Source organism: Phacochoerus africanus, chromosome X (genome assembly GCF_016906955.1).
Source record: "Phacochoerus africanus isolate WHEZ1 chromosome X, ROS_Pafr_v1, whole genome shotgun sequence".
Classification (NCBI taxonomy): domain Eukaryota; kingdom Metazoa; phylum Chordata; class Mammalia; order Artiodactyla; family Suidae; genus Phacochoerus; species Phacochoerus africanus.
Window position 1 is genome coordinate 100,418,977 of NC_062560.1, and position 7,170 is coordinate 100,426,146.

Consider the following 7,170-nt stretch of genomic DNA (forward strand, 5'->3'; position numbering starts at 1 on the left):
AGACACAGCTCAGATCTGGCGTTGTTGTGGCTGTGGTGTAGGCCAGCATATGAAGTGCTGATTCGACCCCTAGCCTAGGAGCTTGCATATGCCACAGATGCAGTCCTTAAAACAAAACAAAGCAAAAAAAAACATAAATTGGGAGGTTTAAACAACACAAAGTTTTATTTCCTCACAATTCTGGAGGCTAGAAGTCCAAGAACAATGAAACAGCCTCTTTTGTTTCTGGTGAGTGCTCTCTTTGTAGGTTGTCGATGGTTGTCGACTCTCTGGGTCCTCACAGGGTTCAAGTGTATATGTGTGTGTTGTGGCGGGGGGCGGGTAGAGGAGACCTGTCTGGTATCTCTTATTATAAGGGCACTAACCCCGCCATGAGGGTTCTATCTTCATGACCTCATCTAAACCTAATTACCTCCCAAAGGCCCCGTGGCCAAATACCATCACATTTGCGGTTAGTGCGTCAACACGCAACTTTGGAGGGGACACAATTCAGTGGGTCCCGCTCTACCGAATCACCCAAGTGAGTGGATAACGTGTGGAGACTAAGTCTATAGGCTCCAGATGCTACCCCTCATTAGCTTTGTAGACTTGGACATATAACCTAGTTAGGGGCTTAGGTTCCTTATCTGTAAAATCAGGAATAATAATGGTACTCAAGTCATAGGATGAGTGTAATAGATGAGATCATTTACATAAAACCCAAGGTCCGTGCCTAACCCACAGTTACATGCTCAATAAAAGGGCACTGTGCTTAGGATGTGCTCCTCTGCCTCCTTTGCCTACAGTATCTGTTCTCAGGTCTGCTCATCCATCACTTGCTATCAGTCCTTCAAGGCCCACCTTCAGATACCAACACCATCAGACTCCACAGGCCTCTTCAGATCCCTTGAGTCAGCATGACTCTCTCCATCTCTAATACATGGTATTTCTGCCTCTATTCTGGTACTTGCTATAGATGGCCTTTGTCAACTCGGATGAGGGCTTTAAATACAAAAGCATTAAACAGTAAGCTCGGCACTTGAAGGGACATGTATTACCCATTGTGCCCAAGGCACTATGTTGCCCACAGTAGGTACTCCGGGCCCTGAACTTGTTTCGATCAAGAGTCAGGCTATCATGGTTTTATTCTGGTAGCGCTATCTCTGTAGAGGTAGTGTTTTGAAAGAATCAATTCTATAGCTTTTGCCTTAATTTTCTCAGCAAAGAAATGAGAAGCTATTCCAGCTCACAATTGTTACGAATAAACATGTATAAATGCAGGAGCTTCATAGAACCTGAGTACGATTCCCAGCTGCTCACTAGCTGTGGGACCCTGGAAAAAAGGAATAATAAGATAATTCTTTTAAGGATTTTTTAAAATGTGTGTAAAATGCCGGAGGCTTGCTGAAATGCAGTAAGTCCTAATTCCTTCCCTTGTTCCCTCGTCTCACACTGGGCAGAGTCTTTCCCAGCAATACTTCCATTCCTGCCTCCATTGCCGGGGAGTGGGAGTGGGGGGTGGGGGCTGGAGACCACCCTTCTCTAACATCATTGGGCAATTCTCTGTCTCTCTTTTCTTCCCCACAGTCTTTTGCTTTCTCCGGAACTGCTTATCTCCATCCTTCCTCCTGCTGCAGCCTCTCCCAATTTCCACGAATCATAACCTGGCGCTGAGAAAATTCCAGGGCCCCACTGGTTTACCACCTGGAGGGAGGGCAAGGCAAGGGTTTCTTTACATACTTCTGAAGCTTCGGTGGGAATGAGTGTGTTTCTGGAACCCACAGTTGAAACACGGAGGAGATTTTTCCCACAGAAGCACAGCTTTACATGGTCATTAACATCTACGATATTATTTTACAGCATGATCCTTCAGATCGTGAGTTACATAGGCCTTTATGGGCTGGCCTGGGAGCCCGATTACCATGGAGACCATTGTTTTCTGTGGGAAAAATACATCCCACATTCCAAGCCAGTGACTCGTGAACAGAATTTTGGAACACAAGCAATGCACATGTTACAAACGTTCCGAACTTTTCTAATCTACCCAAGATCAAGCCTAGAGCTAGGTGTTCCAAAGTGCTGACCACTGCCAGAAACGAGGTAACTTAAAAAAAAAAAAATCTCTGATGGGAGTTCCTGTCATGGCTTAGCAGAAACAAATCTGACTAGCATCCATGAGGATGCAGGTTTGAAACCTGCCCTTGCTCAGTGGGCTAAGGAGCTGCCATGAGCTGTGGTGTAGGTCACAGATGCAGCTTGGATCTCCGGTTGTTGTGGCTATGGTGTAGGCTGGCAGGTGCTGCTCCAATTTGAACCCTAGCCTGGGAACGTTCGTATGCCATGGGTGCAGCCCTGAAAAAAAAAAAAAGACAAAAAATAAATAAATAAATAACTTATAGGTCCCTGTACACCTAACATTTTCTCTTACGACAAGCCTTTGAACTGTGCTTTCCACGTGGAAAACTCTACCACTTCCACCGCAGTTGGCTTTTACCTTCTCTTCCTTCCACGTTTATCTCAGGCACCTCCTTCTCAAACTCTGACCAGTTCCCCTTCATCCTCCATGGAGCTAGACACTATTCTCAAAGCCCAGGAGCCCCACATTCATACACTCCCAGAACAAGTATCACAAGTACCAGTGCCTCGCTCCCCGTTTGCTTGTTTCTTTCTTCCACTTTAGGGTGGAGACTTTTCTCCCTGTATCCCCAGTTGTAGGACAGTACCTGACACTTAAGTGGCAGTCAAAGAGCATTGACTAAATGATCAAAAAGCCAAAGTTATGGATGCACTGGAAAACACACAGGTAAACGTTCTCACGGACCCGGGAGAAGGGTACATGCCTGGGCTGAAGACCAAGAACTAGAACCACCCGTGCAGTCGGCACACGGTACCATGTGGTACCATGGCTTAGATGCTAAACCTCTCACAGGTTCTGAATAACGGTCAAGTGCTCAGTATTAGCTGAGTGTATTAAAGAATCTGATAATTACATAATATCAAAGCTGATAGGGGCCCGAGAAATAACCTTATCCGCCTTTCCTTTTCCAGAAGCAGACATGGAGCCCCAAACGGGAGCTAAGACTTGTCATTCTCCCAACCCAAACATCCACAAGCTCATACAACAGCTCCCTTTTGGACTTAATACCCAGAGAGAATCACGTAACTACGGTGCTCAAGGAGAACTCCCAACGGTTCTCAGGACTTCCTCCCTACCTTCTAAGGTTAGCCCTACCTACCTGGACATCAGGGCCAACTCAAGTTACATACAGGACCCGGGGAAAATGATAATCTCTCAGATATGGAAAGAGCACTGGACAACTGTCCAGCTCAGACTGTTCCCATGCAACAATAAAAATATCTTCTGACAATATTCCCAACAACCCCTCTCTGTGCAAATAACTGCATTCATGCTATATTAAATTTCCCAGGATTGCCGGGCAGAGGTATTCTATATTTACATTGGTAATAGTCTATAAATATTCTATGCCTCTGTTGATCGTTTTTAACATGCATTTTTTAAAGCATAAATGTGGTTGCAGATAAATGACACTGGAATAGGCTGTTTGCATAACAAAAATAGTCAGAGTATATTGATATACAGAGGCACTGGTGGAAATTTCCAACAGCAAAAATGATCCCTCCCATTGGTCATTTTATTCCCTCCGTCGAAAGGGTGTTCGAAGACTTCAATTGGGATTTTCTAGTCAGAATTATCAACGAGTAACTTGCAGAAAATATTCAATGCAGGATTCAGTTTGCTTTTCCATCCCTGGTTTTTTGGTTTTTGTTTTTGTTTTATGCCCAACATGTTTCCTGAATAATAAGTTATGGAGTAAAAATATCACTGGACTAGGAGTCAAGAGAGTAGCTTCTAGTCCTGGACCTGTCACTTACCAGCTGAGTTATCCTGGGCAAATCATTTCCCCTCTATAAGCAACAGTTTCCCCATCTGTAAGATGACCAGATGCAGGAAGATCAGTGATTTTATTTTTATGTATGTTCTGGGTACAACTGCATGTGACAAAAAGAATCCTAGGGCTTTAAAAATGTTCCCAAATTCCTGAACTGGAACTCTTCATTTTTTTTCCTGCTTATCAATCCATGCTTCTCTTTTTGTCTTTTTAGGGCTGCACCCATGGCATATGGAGGTTTCCAGGTTAGGGGCCGAATCAGAGCTGTAGCTGCCAGCCTACGCCACAGCCACAGCAATGCTGGACTGTTAACCCACTGAGCGAGGGCAGGGATCGAACCTGCATCCTCATGGATGCTAGTCAGATTCGTTCCGATGAGCCACGATGGGAACTCCAACAATCCATGATTCTTAACTGACTAATAAGCACAAGGATCTAGGGATAGAACAGGTTCAAAATGGAGACTATTCCCAATAATCGGCTATCAGACTAGAAGTTGCTCTCTGAAAGTAAAACAAGGTAATGAATAAAGCAGGCCACCTACAGAAATTCTTTCCATCCTAAGAGATGGGGTGCAAATGTGCTGCTGCTGAGTTTCCAATGTCATCTCAGTTTCTATCCAGACTAAACTATGATTAATGTAAGCTAGGCTGTGACAAGCAATGTCATAACAAATGGGGTGGGAGAGCGTTCGCACGGATTCTAGCGAGACCCAAAGTGTGAGAATGTGTCAGCGTGCTCTGTCCAGGAGAATCAGGGCTGGGATTCTAAAAACAAATACCAGTTCTCTAGAGAGGACTATTTCTGGAGTGGAGAAGGACAATCTGTCACACCACCATAGCTTGAGGGATGTGTCCCCTGAGAACATCGGCTTCCCTCTGTTCTTACTCTATATTCACAAAGTAATTATCTGATGGGGCTCTGAACTTCTAGAGTGAACTTGCCCAGCAGGAGGGTGTGGCCTGCGGAAAAGATTGACACCAGCTATACGGCTGGATTCGAGTCTTGTCATAAATTAAGAAAGTGGACTTCTGGAAGATCAATCAGAGTTGTCTGATTTTTTTGTCGTTGTTCCTTTTTCAGCCACACTCGTGGCAAATGGAAGTTCCTAGGCCAGGGATTGAAACTGAGCTGCAGCTGCGACCTACGCCACAGCTGTGGCAACCCTGGATCCTTAAGCCACTGCTCCAGTCTTGGTATCGCACCTGCACCTCAGCAGCTACCAGAGCTGCTGCAGGGACAATGCCACATGCTTAACCTGCTGTGCCACGGCGGGAACTGCCAGAGTTACTTGATTTTGATTAGTATGGGCAAACTGATCCAAATGAGTTTCTATTCTGAAAAAACGAAGACACAAATCCAAGGTCAGAAGGGACGGCAGCAAGAAGGGCCACCCGTGCAACCCAGCCTGAATGGGTCAGTGCCAATGAACATCACTCCATCCCTTAACAGAAACTTCAATATAGACTCTCTGGGGGGGGCCTAGCACGAATGACACAAAGGACTTTTTCCAATCCAGACTTATTAAACCCACTATCTTTGCTCTATTTTAGGGCCATAATTTTGGCCAACCTGGCCTGCCAGGAAGTTCAACGTTAATGAAGCTTTAATAAGTAACTACTATCTAAAAGGGAACAATTACAGGGGAAACTAGATGGACAAAGCATTCCTAGATCACCAACAATGTACAAAGAAACATTGCTGGAAATAAAACTGTGACTTTACTTCCAGTTCCCAAGAATAGCACAGATGACACCTCGTCACGGAACCCCTGCCCACCTTTCTGACTTCATTTCCATCCAACCGTCCCTTCAAGGCATCCGCTACCCTCCAGTCATATGATGCGTTGGCAGTTCCCTGTATATGTCCATGCATTTACATAGGTCGTTTCTTCTGCCTAGAATATCCTGCTCACCCTGAACTTGCTGATTTCACCTTGAAAGGAAACACAATAATATGCCACTCCGAAATATGCCTCCTTGGCATGAGCATTATTTTGAACTGGTTAGTTTTAAGAAACAACAGACACAGGAGAAGCTCTGAAAACCTAGTAGGAGGTGCCAGTTTGTCAGAGACATTTATATTGGAAATCGCCACATGACAGTGTGTGACCCTCTCTATACAAAGAGGAGGGTATCAATGGAGAAACCAACTCAATCAAATAGACTTCCATCGGCATGAGAATAACCCCGCCTTCCTTTACTAACTAAGCTTTGCTTGTTAGCTTCTCTTGGCATCTTTCTTTTGGCTTAGCTGGTATTTATTTTGCTTTGTTTGGGGCCACACCCACAGCATATGGAAGTTCCCGGGAGCCATAGCTGCTGGCCTACAGCATAGCCACAGCAATGCCCAGATCAGAGCAATGCCCAGGTCTACCCCACAGCACACAGCAGCACTGGATCCTTAACCCACTGAGCAAGGCCAGGGATCAAACCCACATTCTCATGGATACTAGTCGGGTTCCTAACCTGCTGGGCCACTACAGAAGCTCCTTAGCTGGTATTTAAGGAGGTGAATTGGGGTCTTTCAGTAAGTTATTCAGTTTTCCTGGGTCTCTCCCATGTATACAGGAGGTATGCATGTTATTAAACTTCTATTTGTTTTTCTTGCATGTCTTCATACTACAGGATGGGTCTCAGCCAAGAACCTTGAAACATACAGGAAAAATTCTCTTTCCTCCCCTATAAGCTCAAGCATCATGTTGAGCATTCCTTAAGCCTCAAATGAGAATCAGTTAAGGGATCTGCTATGTGTCTCCATAGAACCCCATTATATATGCCTATCAAAGCTCTTATGTTACTGCATTGTAATGTCTGGCTTTGTCTCTCTCTCCACTTCCTCTTCACCAACAGTTCCTTGAGCGATGATGTGGCATATTATTCATTTCTGTCTCTCCAGCTTCCTAAGAAACAATAGGTACTTGTGAATAAATGATCAAATGCCTGTCTGAACAGAACACCAGAGGGATGATTCAACCACTGGGAGCCATGAACTTGAGTTACAAACAGTTTGCTTGGCTCTGTCCCACACTGAACTTTCCAGGGTGGTTTCTCCATGTCTGAAGCCTCCTTTCCAGCAACTGTGCCTTTCTAAAGCCATCAAAGCCTGGATATTTTAATTGTTGGTCACTTTGTTACTGAAATTCAAAATCAATCATTCACCTCGGAGCAGAGTGAGCTTCATAACCAGAGGCTGAGATAAAAGAAAGAAGAGAAAAATCCATGCCAAAATGGTCTAGAAAAAGGTCATGCTGCCTTTTGATTCCTCCAAGAGCGCTTGG